This window comes from Pogona vitticeps, chromosome 2 (genome assembly GCF_051106095.1).
Source record: "Pogona vitticeps strain Pit_001003342236 chromosome 2, PviZW2.1, whole genome shotgun sequence".
Lineage (NCBI taxonomy): Eukaryota > Metazoa > Chordata > Lepidosauria > Squamata > Agamidae > Pogona > Pogona vitticeps.
This window is the reverse complement of record NC_135784.1, coordinates 286,652,077-286,666,502: the sequence shown is the minus strand read 5'-3', so window position 1 is coordinate 286,666,502 and position 14,426 is coordinate 286,652,077. Positions and strand designations below refer to the sequence as shown.

At 40.5% G+C, this 14,426-nt stretch overlaps 1 long non-coding RNA gene across 1 annotated transcript; it reads right to left on the bottom strand.

Annotated features, from left to right (window-relative positions):
- Window positions 1-4,789: 4,789 nt before the first annotated feature.
- Window positions 4,790-8,311, bottom strand: LOC144586345 (uncharacterized). Its single transcript, XR_013541125.1, has 2 exons — window positions 7,086-8,311; window positions 4,790-7,031 (listed from the first exon to the last, which is right to left on the bottom strand). It is a non-coding gene; the product is annotated as an uncharacterized LOC144586345 (long non-coding RNA).
- Window positions 8,312-14,426: the final 6,115 nt, after the last annotated feature.

Here is a 14,426-nt window from a genome sequence, read left to right as displayed (position 1 = left end):
GAGGTCTCTCCCAAGTGTTTTCATTATTTTCTCCTTTAAAACAAACATATATACAGTAGAAGGACATGGTTAACATTCAGGTCTCTAATCTAAACCACACAAATATCTGTTCTCTATTACTTCATTACAAACCAGGTTTTATATTTATTCAGATGTGCTGAACGTTCAGTCTTTCCATCATCATATCAGGCTTTCTCAGAAGGGAAAACATATCTGTAATGTTACACAGATAAGTGTCCCAACCTAACAAGCTCAGAGGTATTAGAGAAGAGAAATAACTGTATCCATGCTGCAATCTAATAATTTTACCTATAGGTAGGACCCTTCCACCCACTCTTTTTAAAATTTTCTAGGATGGCAATTATTTCTTTATCTTTTTTAAAGGACTGACACACACACCATCAAAATAGTTTTCTGCATTGCTCTTATTTCTTTCAATCCAGATCCCAGGAGTGATTTTGACAGATATTTATTCAGAAATAAGCCACACTCTATTGAATGAAGATAATTCTCAAATACTATGGAAAACACTGACACTTCAATTTTTGAAGTTTTAATTTATTTCGTCAGATTCCAGGTAACAAATAACCCATTTAAGTTTCTGTTAAAAAGCAGAGCTTAGAAAAGTCATTGTTCTGGACTGCCCCTTTCAGCATGCTCCAGCCCACTCAACTTTACCAAGTTGTCAAAAACAAAGAAGAAGAAACCCCAAAGCAAAGATGAGCTGAGCTGCGGTGATGTATGTGGCAAGAGGACCGTACATTTACCCACAACGTTGCTTCATCCGTCTTGACCTTGCGTGTTGCAGATTTTTCTAACTTCCACTCCATCTCTGCTGAGAACTTGTTATATAATTGTTCTCTTCTCTATTTTCTGATGAGCCACCCACCCACCCCCACTAGACGGAATCCCTCCCCTTAGAATGCGAAGAGTGGATATTTCCAGATACTGTAACTGGAAACTCTAGTTTGGCTTGCTGCTTTCCTGTAATGCCCCCACTTGAAGTGGAGGTATCGTATATATTCCCCGGTCTCGATTCACTCCTGTTCCCCTACTCCACAGGGAGCCGGGAAACCTCCCGCTGCGTTATAGCCGATTTCCCGAGCCCACTGCAAGCCGGTCTGCGATGGAATCATTTAAAGAGACAGAACCAGCGGCAAGTGGAGCGGGAATCCCTTGTCCTGCCGCCTGATTGGCTGTCCGGTCTTGTGACGAAAGGAGGTTCCCTTCGTTGGAACGTTGCTGCGCTCAACGTTCGCCCGCCGCGGGGTTCCAACCCCCTAGCTAGCTACCGACTCTTCCTCTCTTTGCGGGTTTGCTCTTGGGAGGCCGCCGATCGCGGGCAAAACCCCGCTCCGGCAGCACAAGATCGAGTCCCCTCCTCCCGCGTTGCCGAAGGGCCGCGCGGGTAGAGCCGTTAGCAACAGCGCCAAGAAACGCGGTGGCGGGCACAGAAGCGCGGAAGAGGGGGTTGGGGCCGGACGCTTTGCTTTCTAACAGATGACGCTTTCCCTCCTTAGACCTCGGGTGGCGTTTCAGAGTGCGAGTGTGGATGGGGAGGTCGCCCCTCTAAAGGCCTGCACTTGGATACATTCAAGGTGAAAAGAACTTGTCAAGCCCTAAGATTTATATACTGTATTTTTTTTTATTTCTGGGCTGCCTTTCTGCCACGCCTGAGACACAAAGCGCCCTCAAAACATGTACGCTAGAAATAGTAATTACAGTTAAGTTGGAGAACCTCGTGGTTATCCTGACTTCCAATGCAGCCACTTTAAACCTTGACGGGTGCCGCATCCAAAGCAAATACTGTATTACAAGTTCTTCATCGTCCTGTACATCTTTTCTCATTTTCCTTAAATTATTAGCTACAACTATCAGCACTTTGCATGCCTTATTAGGTGACAGGTGACCAATGTATTTGAGATTTCTGTGGTGTTTTATGATTAATCAGTCAGTTTCACACTTCTCCAACCATTGCCTTATCTCATTTGTAGTTGTTATGTGCCGGCAAGTTGGAACTGACTTATAGCAAACCTTATAGGACTTTCAAGGTAAGTAAGATACATTTAAGGAGTGCTTTTACCAGTTCTACTCCCTCAGTGAACTTTCATGGCCAAGTGGGGATTCAAACTTTGGTCTCCAGAGTGCCAGGTCTGTCATTCTATCCATTACACCACACTGGATATTTCCATAGTATTTCGGTGAGCCTGTTGAACAGTGCTTTGTAAGCCATAAACAGCTCTAATGCAATATGTGGAATTATGTCCAGAAACAGACTAGGAACCAATAAGTTGTCCTGCTAAGAGAATTGTATGCCCTTTGTCATTTGTCCTGGTTAAAAATCTGGCCACAGCATTTTGGGCCAGCTGAAGATTCCAAATGTTCTTCAAAGGCAGACCCATGTAGGGTTCACTTGGAACATAATCCAGACAGGATGTAACTCAGGCATGTGTATGCATGTCCAGATCAGACATATCCAGGAACGGGCACAGCTGGTGCATTCGTTTTAACCTGCAAATGCATTCTTGGCATTGCTGAAACCTGGGCTAGGCTGGGCATCCAGGTTGGATCCAGGAGTATATCCAAGCTGTGAACAAGTATCTTCAAGGTAAATGTAAACCTTCCCTAGTTTGTCGTAACAGAGAGAGTAATTGGTCAAGTTTCCCTAGTCAATCCATAGCTCAGTGCAGACTTGACCAACTAGATTTCCCAAGTCCCAGTCCAACACTCTCATCAGCACACAGTAGAGGGCCTATTTCACTTCGCCTAACATTTGGCAGTGAAATAGGTTGCTTCTGGCAGCAGATTAGTGACAACAATTTATCAAGTTTGTAATTAAATATTATATCCTGACTGAGGAGAATTTGATTTTGTGCCTCAGATGTGAAATGTTGATTTGGCTTTGCATGTACATCCATTTGGAGTACTAAAAAGAGCAGGGCCAGCCCAAGACATTTTATTGCTTGAAACAGACAGCAGGCAGTGCTCCATGTTCTCTCCAAAAGCTAAAGTACATAATACATAAATGTGTTAGGTATCTGAGGCAAAATGCCTTGCAAATAGTTCTCCTTCATGACACCAAAAATCCAACAGTGCAAGAATGGCAGAGTCCTTCAAAGAAGAATCCTTTGATGAAGAACCTATGATTTTAGAAAGTAAAATTAAAGCTGTTTCTAAAGCAACTGGAAGAAATAAATCACCAGGAGTAAATGGGATATCTATAGAACTAGTCCAAGCTGCAGAAGCTGAGTCTATCAATTCCTAACAAGAATATGCCACCAAGTGTGGAAAATAAAACAATGGTCCACAGACTGGAAACATGCAATATGTGTTTTAATCCCAAGAAAGGAGAGATGGAAGAGTACAGTAACTGTAAGATCATTGCATTAATTTTCCATGCATTCAAAGTGATGCTCAAGATTTTGCAGCAAAGACTTATCATATACATACTGAGAAATACTCAGTGTTCCAGCTGGATTTAGAAAAGGAAGAGAAACTAGAGATTATATTGCAAATGCATGTTGGCTATCACCGCATACCAAAGAATTTCAGGAGGAAAAATATGCTTTATAGGTTACAGTAAACTAGTTGGTGTGTAGATCATGAAAAGCTATGGATCATCCTAAAGGAAATGGATGTGCCTCAGATTTTTGAATGTCCTAATGCATAACATACTCTGTACAAGTACTTGTATTAAAATAGAATGTGAGAGATATAAGCCTCCACTATGCAAAGGTTCCAGAAAAGTGTATTTTATCTTCCAGTCTGTTTAGTCGGTGAGCAGCATATATCACACAGAAAGCTGGATTGGATTCTGATGAAGGAGGAGTGAAAATTGAAGACAAATCAATAATTTAAATTATGGGATGACATTATGTTACTGGCAGGAAGCAGTGATGATTTCAAATGACTCCCCACAGTTCAATATTAAAAATACAGAAATCATTTCTACAGAAGATTTACATAACTTTATCTTTAACACTGACAAGGAAGAAATTGTTCAATAAATTATCAATTTTTCAATCATCAATCCAAATGGTGATTTCAGCCAAGAAATTGGAAGAAGATGGAGATTTGGAAGGGCAGCTATGAAGAAACGAGAAAAGATCCTGAAGTTTAAGAATGTGTTACAGAGACGAAGGCAAAGGAAATCTAACAAAGATATTTCTATATATGGATGTGAAAGTTAGACGGTGAAAAAAAGCTGTCAGGAAGAAATTGATTCACTTGAAATGTGGTGAGGAGAGCTTTACAGATATGTGCCAAAAAGACAAATTAGCCCCCTAGAAATAAAAATAACTAAACTGAAGTTATTGTACTTTGGGCACATCACGAGAGCTCCAGATTCACTGGAAAAGACAATATGCTCACCAGTATTGAAGGCAGCAGGAAAAGAGGATGAGATGCACGAACTCAATAAAGGAAGTCACATCCCTCAGTATGCAGAAACTGAGCTGGTCTGTTAACCACAAGACCACTGATTCATAGGGTCACCAAGAGTCAGAAGCAATGTGGTGGCACACAACAAAAACAGCAAAACTGAACTACCCTGTTTCCCAGAAATTAAGACCTAACTGAAAATAAGCCCTAGTATGATTTTTCAGGATGCTCCTAATATAAGCCCTACCCCCAAAATAAACCCCAATTAAGTGAAACCCCACTCTCCACCATTGTGCAGCATTGTGCAGCAACCAGAAGATGGCATGACTGTATTTGAATAAGTACAGATGATTATACATCATGGTTGGACAGTGTCATCGAAGCTACCAACATGAATTTGACCAAACTCTGGGAGGCAGTGGAAGACAGGAGGGTCTGGCGTGCTCTGGTCCATGGGGTCACGAAGAGTCGGACATGACTTAATAACTAAAAAACAAATAACAGATGATTGTACATGAAAAAAACAAAACAACCCCTGAAAATAAGCCTAATGAATTTTTGGGAGCAGAAATTAAAATAAGACCCTGTCTTATTTTTGGGGAAACACAATATATGTCTCCCTGGATTGTGCAGCCCTCAAGATAAAATTTTCTTAATTTGTTTTAATTTTTCCATACAGAGCCATATACAGTACATGGCTCTGTATTTTTACATACATAGCCCAATAAATGATGAAAATAATCTCACAGATAGATAGAGCTATCGATCTCCAGATATTTTGGGACTGCAGCTCCCATAATCCCATACCATGGCAACACTGGCTAAAATCGATGGGAGTTCTAAGCCCAAAAAAAAAAAAAATCTGGAAAACCACATGTGCTCATTCCTGATCGAGATAGTATCCAAATAACACAGCTTACCCTGAGCCTTAGCCCAAGGCTAAATAAGTAATAGCTTTTGATAAGAAATTGGGGTCCACCAGTCGTGCAGATTCACTACAATATAAATATTTTAATGTGGACAGTTCCCTTTGCGGTGCTAGAGGCTCTTAAAGTTCCACAGATTAATTGATAGCAAGTGACTCACTGCTTTTGTCAAATAGGATAAACACAGGAATAAAAACCTATGTTTTTTGTGTGTGCACTGTGAGGAAATACGGATTTCTTTGTCCTTAAAAGAATGGCAGTTGTTTATTATGTGGGTAGTGTATAGCTGATTGTGCCCTTAGGTTCACATTTCCGTGTTTGAAGTGCTTGAATTTTTGTAAACCATGGGACACCTAACTGCAGCCTTGACATGTAAGAAGGAATCTTAACCGGTTTTGGGAACAATGTGGTGACAGTTTGAGGTTTGGGGGAATATGAGAGTTTAGTTAAACAGTGTCAGGCTAGTGGCTGTAGACAATAAAACTGCACACACTCCTGCCTCTTGCGAAGAAACAACACAGTAAAACAGGGTTGCTGTTCTTTTCTGCCTTTTGTTCTGGGACTAAGTGTTTCCATGTATGTAAAGACCTGAGGGCAGGTAGCGACACCTGTTCTTTTGTATTGGCACCTGCTCTTTGCAGTTACAGGTGAATCATTCTGATTCTATTTGTGTTGCCTAAGAGCAGAGCAGAGATAGCTAGTAGGAAAGAGTTAACAATTTAGTTAACTGTTAATGAAGCCCCAAATCTAATTCAATTAAATTTAAGATGGAAAGGGGGGATTTTAATGATGAAGTTGATGCTAAATTGCTTTTTTAAGTTAAGTGACTACAGGAAAGCTTTACCACAAAAAATAGAAGAAAAGGTTCAATCCATTATGTTACACACACTCTCACTCTCTCTCAGTGAAAAGGGGGAGAGACATCATCTGGACCCCTTGTAAAATTCTGTTTATGAAGCAAGGCAATTATTCAATAAAATCTTGTGTGGAAGCATGTTGGGTCTCTGACATTCAATAAAAAGCTTTTGTGTTTCTGTTAATTCAAACAACAAGCGCTAGGTGGTGCTGATTCTTTGTGTTTCATGTAGTTCTTAAGTACTACCTGAAAAGTTGTGTAATCATTCCTTTTTCCTGATTCAGCAAATTACAGTATACTTTGGATATTTTCAAGATCTGCAATTTTATTGGTGTGGTTAGTCCCAAACCCCAGTGCTGGTTGCAGCTTTTCCATTCCTTCATATTTTGTGTCAATCTTCTCCCTGCTTTCCCATGAATCTTCCCTGGGGGATCTACCCGGTATCCTGAAGGCCTCTCCCTAATTTTCATTTCATAGAAATACTAATAAGAGTATTCACACTGTATGCTGGTTCTCTCTCATTGAGCCTTTCCTTCTGCTCACTCTGCTTCTATCCCCTTAGCAGGCAGCAAGATCTTCTCTTTCTCTTAACTCTGTGCAGAGTTGGGTTCTGAAGAACAAAGCTGCAGTTACACCCTCCCAAAATGAAACAGACAAAAAAATCCCAGAACATTGCAAGACAGAAAAAGGGGGGATGAAGAAAGAGGCAGTGTGTAGGCTGTTAACCACCCAGATAGTGCCCATTGCATAGGAGAGAGAGAGAGAGAGAGAGAGAGATGAAGAGGGAGAGAGAGATAAAAAGGCACCCCAGTAGGGGAAAAGAAAAAGCAGCTTGAGGAAGTGGTGGGTGTAAGGAAAGGAAAAAGCACCTAGGGGTGGGAGGAGAAAAAAGGGTGCTTATCTCCATGAGAAAGAAAAAGCACAAGGATAGTGAGTGGGCAAGGGAACAAAGAAACTGTTTGGGTAGGTGGGCCATTGGCTGGAGATCCTAAATATTAGACAGCCATCTGTCAGATAGCTGGCTAGATAGCTCAGTGGTTTAAGTATCTGGCTGCAGAGCCAGAGGTGGGAAGTTCAGTTCCCCACTTTGCCTCATGAGTAGAGCCAGCCTCTGTTGCCTTGGGCAAGCTGCACCGTGCCATCTGACTTAGTGGTGAGGCTTCAGCATCCAGCTCTGCAGTTCAAAGGTTATTATTTCCAGATGTAGAGGACATCACAGGCTGGACAGGTTAGTGGTTTAGGTATCTGGCTGTGGAGCCAGAGGTTGGGAGTTCAATTCCCCAGTATGCCTCTGGGGGAAGAGCCAGTCTGTGTGGCCTTGGAAAAGCTGCACAGTCCCAAGATGTCCTCAAAAGAAGGGCATGGTAAATCACTTCTGAGTATTCTCTACTTGGAAAACCTTGAAAAGGGTCACTCTTTAAGTCAGAATCTAAGACATGCCTGGAAGTGAAAAGAAAGTCCAATGCTGCAAAGAAAAATACTGCATAGGAACCTGGAATGTAAGATCTGTGAACCTCGGGAAGCTGGAGGTGGTCAAACAGGAGATGGCAAGAATAAACATCGACATCCTGGGCATCAGTGAACTAAAATGGACAGGAATGGGTGAATTCAACTCAGATGATTATCATATCTACTATTGTGGGCAAGAATCCCATAGAAGGAATGGAGTAGCCCTCATTGTCAACAAAAGAGTGGGAAAAGCTGCAATGGGTTACAATCTCAAAAATGATAGAATGATGTCAATACGAATCCAAGGCAGACCTTTCAACATCACAATAATCCAAGATTATGCACCAACCACCATTGCTGAGGAGACTGAAATTGAACAATTTTATGAAGATTTACAACACCTTCTAGAACTGACACCAAAGAAAGATGTTCTTCTCATTCTAGGGGACTGGAATGCTAAAGTAGGGAGCCAAGAGATAAAAGGAACAACAGGGAAGTTTGGCATTGGAGTTCAGAACGAAGCAGGGCAAAGGCTAATAGAGTTTTGTCAAGAGAACAAGCTGGCCATCACAAACACTCTTCCAACAACACAAGAGGCGACTCTATACATGGAAATCACCAGATGGGCAATATCGAAATCAGATTGATTATATTCTCTGCAGCCAAAGATGGAGAAGCTCTATAGAGTCAGCAAAAAAAAGACCTGGAGCTGACTGCGGTTCTGATCATCAGCTTCTCATAGCAAAATTCAAGCTTAAACTGAAGAGAGTAGGAAAAACCACTGGGCTACTCAGGTATAATCTAAAGCAAATCCCTTATGAATACACAGTGGAAGTAAAGAACAGATTTAAGGAACTAGATTTGGTGGACAGAGTGCCTGAAGAACTTTGGAATAGAGGCTCGTAACATTGTACAGGAGGCAGCAACAAAAACCAACCCAAAGAAAAGGAAATGCAAGAAAGCAAAGTGGCTGTCCAATGAGGCTTTAGAAATAGCAGAGAAGAGAAGGGAAACAAAATGCAAGAGAGATAGGGAAAGTTACAGAAAATTGAATGCAGACTTCCAAAGAATAGCAAGGAGAGACAAGAGGGCCTTCTTAAATGAACAATGCAAAGAAATAGAGGAAAATAACAGAAAAGGAAAAACCAGAGATCTGTTCAGGAAAATTGGAGATATTAGAGGAGCATTTTGTGCAAAGATGGACATGATAAAGGACAAAAATGGGAGGGACGTAACAGAAGCAGAAGACATCAATAACAGGTGGCAAGAATAAAGGTAAAGGTAAAGGTTCCCCTTGACAATTTTTGTCCAGTCGTGTCCGACTCTAGGGGGCGGCGCTCATCCCGCTCTTCAAGCCATAGAGCCAGCGTTTGTCCGAAGACAATCTTTCCGTGGTCACATGGCCAGTGTGATTTAGACACGGAACGCTGTTTACCTTCCCACCGAGATGGTACCTATTTATCTACTCGCATTTGCATGCTTTCGAACCGCTAGGTTGGCAGGAGCTGGGACAAGCAACGGGCGCTCACTCCGTCGCGTGGATTCGATCTTACGACTGCTTGGTCTTCTGACCCTGCAGCACAGGCTTCTGCGGTTTAGCCCACAGCGGAATTATACCAGAAAGATTTGGATATCCCAGAAAACCCAGGTAATTTGGTTGCTGACCTTGAGCCAGACATCCTGGAGAGTGAAGTCAAGAAAGCTTGTCTAACAACAAGGCCAGTGGAGGTGATGACATTCCAGTGGAACTATTTAAAATCTTAAAAGATGACACTGTTAAAGTGCTACATTCAATATGTCAGCAAGTTTGGATAACTCAACAGTGGCCAGAGGACTGGAAAAGATCAGTCTACATCCCAGTCCCAAAGAAGGGCTTTCTTGGGCTCCATGATCACTGCAGATGGAGACAGCAGCCACGAAATTAAAAGATGCCTGTTTCTTGGGAGGAAAGCGATGACAAACCTTGACAGCATCTTAAAAAGCAGAGACATCACCTTGCCAACAAAAGTCCACATAGTCAAAGCTATGTTTTTCCTGTAGTGATGTATGGAAGTGAGAGATGGACCATAAAGAAAGCAGACCGCCAAAGAATTGATGCCTTTGAATTGTGTTGCTGGAGGAGGCTCTTGAGAGTCCCCTGGACTGCAAGGAGAACAAACCTATGAATTCTAAAGGAAATCAAGCCTGAGTGCCCACTGGAAGGACAGATCCTGAAGCTGAGGCTCCAATACTTTGGCCATCTCATGAGAAGAGAGGACTCCCTGGAAAAGACCCTGATGTTAGGAAAGTGTGAAGGCAGGAGGAGAAGGGGACGACAGAGGATGAGATGGTTGGACAGTGTCATCGAAGCGACCAACATGAATTTGACCCATCTCCAGGAGGGCCTCACATGCTCTGGTCCATGGGGTCACGAAGAGTCGGACATGACTAAACGACTAGACGACGAAGTCAGAATTTACCTGATGGCATATTATTATTATTATTATTATTATTATTATTATTATTATTATTATTATTATTATTATTATTATTATTATTATTATTATTATTATTATTATTATTATTATTATTATTATTATTATTATTATTATTATTATTATAATAATAATAATAATAATAATAATAATAATAATAATAATAATAATAATAATAATAATAATAATAATAATAATAATAATAATAATAATCTGTCAGATATATTCTTGGGATTTTTGCACTGAGCAGGCGGTTGGACTTATAAGCCCCTTCCAGTTCCATTATTCTATGATTCTGTTTCAAGAAATTAATTTGCAAGCTCTGACTAAACCTATAAATTATCCACATGGCTTCCTATGAAATGATCCTGGCTGCTCCCCAGGCCATTACATGTTTGCTATAGATGGCTGTTCATGTGTTAGCACAGCTTTCCCGTGGAAGTAAGTGATCTGAGTGTGTAGCCTAAGGAGCAGCTGGGACAGGCAGTGCTGAAGCTGGAACTTGGCTCTGCACGTGTTCTATTGTGCTATTTCAGGAAATATCTCTCTTAAGTACATATGTTATATTAACTAGGTACAAATCTGCATGTGAAAGTAAATCTTCACCATGAAGTTTTTCAGGCTTATGTCATCTTTTTACAAATCCTTCACATTGTTACTTAACAGTTCTTTAATTTTTTTCCTGTTTTAACAGTGTCTTTAATGAGTAAAGTGGAAGCAGTTGAACAGACTAAAACATTCTAGCAAAAGAAGGCCTTTGTATCACCATTCTATGATTTTTAAATTGACTCTTTTTATATGTTATTAATGAAAAGTAAAGTAAAATAGCCATGGGGGAGGGGGAGGAAAGCTAACACAAGTTTCTTCAGTGATATGTACTAAATCACAGCTGCCTGGAGGAGAAACTTTAAATAAACAATCCACAGCTCACAATATTATAGGTTTTGTCCATGGTATGATACCCCGGTGTTTCTGATCCCTGTTTTGTGGGATTGCCACATCTTTGTCACACTGTAACCTGCCCACCCTTTACAAATGTTAACACGGTGTTAACATTCTGCAGTCTCACAAAAAAAACCTACTATGCATGGTAGATAAGACTAGGCAAGAGTGACTGCTTGAAAGCACCCAAAGGCAAGCTACAGAACCAAATTATTAGAAACCAGGTGCCTCCCAGTCTTGTCTAAATCTAATTTGTTGTCTCCAAAATTAACGTAGTGTATCAATCCATCATCGACTCAAAAGACCACAGGTTGTGGTTGTTTTTTTTGCAGGATGCCTTGAAATGCAAAAAACAAAGGCCCAAGAGCAGGTAGGCCACAATGAATGGACTCTGCACTTCCTCTGACATGGTGGATTACAATTTGTGATAGTCTACCAAACTTTACCATAACTGGAGATACTGTGACCTGGTGAACTTTGTGTGCTGTTCATTTTGATGACTAGATGTAACTGTTGTTGGTCAACCTCAATCCTTATTATCCTTTTTTAAAAAAAGTATTTTATTTTATTTTATTTTAAATCCACACTTGAACTTGACAGTCCTTCAAACAGAGGACTATCCTATGTAAGGGATTAAACGTGACCAACCTGAATTACAAAAGTGACACATTAAGCCCCTGTTCTCTGTAAAATAGCTAACCTTCTTGGTTTTGAATCTGAGGCCAAAAGCAAACATAAGCAAATATCCTGTAATTAGAGCTGAAATACTGTACTATGGAAAGGTATTAGGCATCTTTCCATGTTTGTGAAGTCAGACTTCACGAAACCTCATTCTTATGACCAGTCACCGAAGAAAGAAAGCTAACTTGCATAATCCACAGGTGATAGAAACTCAGATGCTCATATTGATTGAGAATTTCCCTTTTCTACTTGTGTGATGTCTCTAATGTCAGAGGCACATCTAGGAAGTTACAGTTGATTTCTCTATATCTCCCACTTGCTGCATGTCATGACATGATTGGTCCAAGACACAGTAGAATATGGTTTTGTCTGCCTGTTTTGAGCCTGGAGACAGAGGATTGTTGTAAGGGGAATGGTGGATAGGATTGTAGAATTGTTGTTACCCTTCTATTTTGGCCATTAAAGGTGGGTTCCAGGGTTTATGTATCCATAAAAGCATCATTTCTGTGCCAGAACAAAACAACAGACTTAAGATAGTCTGTGGTTTTTGCCAAAGTACCAAATAATCTTTAGAAGAAAAATCTTAAAAGGGAGAACCCTAAACAACTCAATAAAGACTATTCATGCTCAGTGAACATGGGATGCTAGCCAGTGTCTCAAAAGAAATACATAGCCAGGAGGAGAAAAATGGAATGCACCATGATGATGATGATGATGATGATGATGATGATGAAGAAGAAGAAGAAGAAGAAGAAGAAGAAGAATGGGAGCACTCCACATCGCAACAACTCTTCTCTGTATTGGCTCCAGTGGTGTTACTCCATTCATGGCCAGAAGTGTCATGTGGAGCCCACCTACTTGCTTTCAGATTGTTGGACTTTGAGACCTTTTGGAATAGAGTTTTGGACAATGCAGAATGCTGTACGGTGAGGTAAAACAGGAAGAAAAGGCCTTTGCATTATTGAAATTCCATGAGTGCTACTTTGGGCTTAACCCTTGGATTTCAAAGCACGATTCCATCTGCACCTAAACATAAAACAGAATTGGGAGACACTATTTTAGAAGTTAGATGCTGAAAAAAAAGATGCAGAAGTTTAGTACACTGGCATTAGTGAATAATTGCTCACTATTAGTCATTACTTGGTGGCAAAAAGGATAGCATTACATGTTAGTAATCCATTCTCTCTTTTCCCTTTTTCTTACCGTGGCCAGAATCCTATTGGTGATTTACATTTGTATCAGTAAGTCCACATAAAGTCATAGGAGCAACTTGCTGGCTGTGTTCCTGGTTACACACCCACTGTATGGATGAGTGCACGATCAGAAACACAACCAGCAACCTCATAAATTTGTGGCAATTTGCTGCTGCAACTTGTAGAGTTTCACTTATGCACTAGGATTACCGTAATCATTTTAAATAACAATAAGTGTCACTGATTTTTCAAATAAAAAATTGCTAAAAGTTGCTGATGTTCTAATGCATAAAACTAACATTGTGGGGCATTATCAATCAAAAAATAATAATAACACTTTTAATGTGCTACTCTTAAGCTCTGGGATACCAGCTTATCAAGGGCCATATCATGTGCACGATTCTGGATTCTGAAGATGTTAATAAATTAGCACTGTATAATTGTATATAAAAGTAGGACTATTTAGCTAAAATTTCAGGTTACATCCCTTGAGGTCAAATAGGCTGTATTCAAGATTAGATTCCAATAGAACAGATATAACTACATTTCTCTTTTCATCCTGTTATGTCTATATTGATTAACAAAATAGACAATTGGAAGTGGAGGAGTGATGAAAAGAACACAAGGGGATGGTTTTGACAAAATAATTGCTGCAGTTGTACAATATTCACATCAGTACTTCATTCTGTGTCTTGCACATGCGTATCACTGTTCCCAACATGAGCTTGAAGGCATTGTTGAAGGAATACTTAACACTGAATCAAACTTTTTGTTCCTTATACTTGAATGCCCTGTATCTCATGCCAATGGGAGTGTGCTGTTCTTTTCCAAGTCTGTCAATATGCAAACAGAAACCTGTACTGCAGTTAACAAATTTTGTGCTTTTATGACAAGCTTACCTTATATTTCTTTTTATAGCGTTCCAAGTTTCGATTTCGTGTGAATTTGACTTTTTCTGCATTGCGTTATCCGTTTGTCTTCCTGTTGCTCTTCTGGACCTATTTCATTTTGCTATTTATTTGTGGTTTTTTATTTATTTCATTGTATTTTATATATGATGCTCAGAATCCTATTGGTGTTTGAGTAAAGTTTGCGTAAGTCGCCATAGTTAATTATACCTGATTGCCAAGGTGCTGACTATCAGTCACATGTCTGATCATGCACCTGATTGCACAGCAGATTTGCACCTGACACCTGATCAGTTAGCCACAATTGGTCATGGCAAATGAGGCAAACCTTATACAAACACCAATTTCATTCCAGCCAGTGCAATAATTTTCAGCCTCATTGGGCGGGGCTCTGCATCTCTTGCACATGACTTCATCCCTGCATGCATGCACAACTCTGCCCTCCTGCGCGCATGATCCAGTCACGACTGGAACCAAAGGGGCTGAATGTGATCGCTGCATGGAAGAGCAAGGGAGCTGTGCGGAGGGAGGCAGAGTTGCCCACGCCTGGCTTAGAGAGGACTTTGAGCCAATATAATGTATACACCGTTGTTGTTCGTATGTCTACAAATGTACAC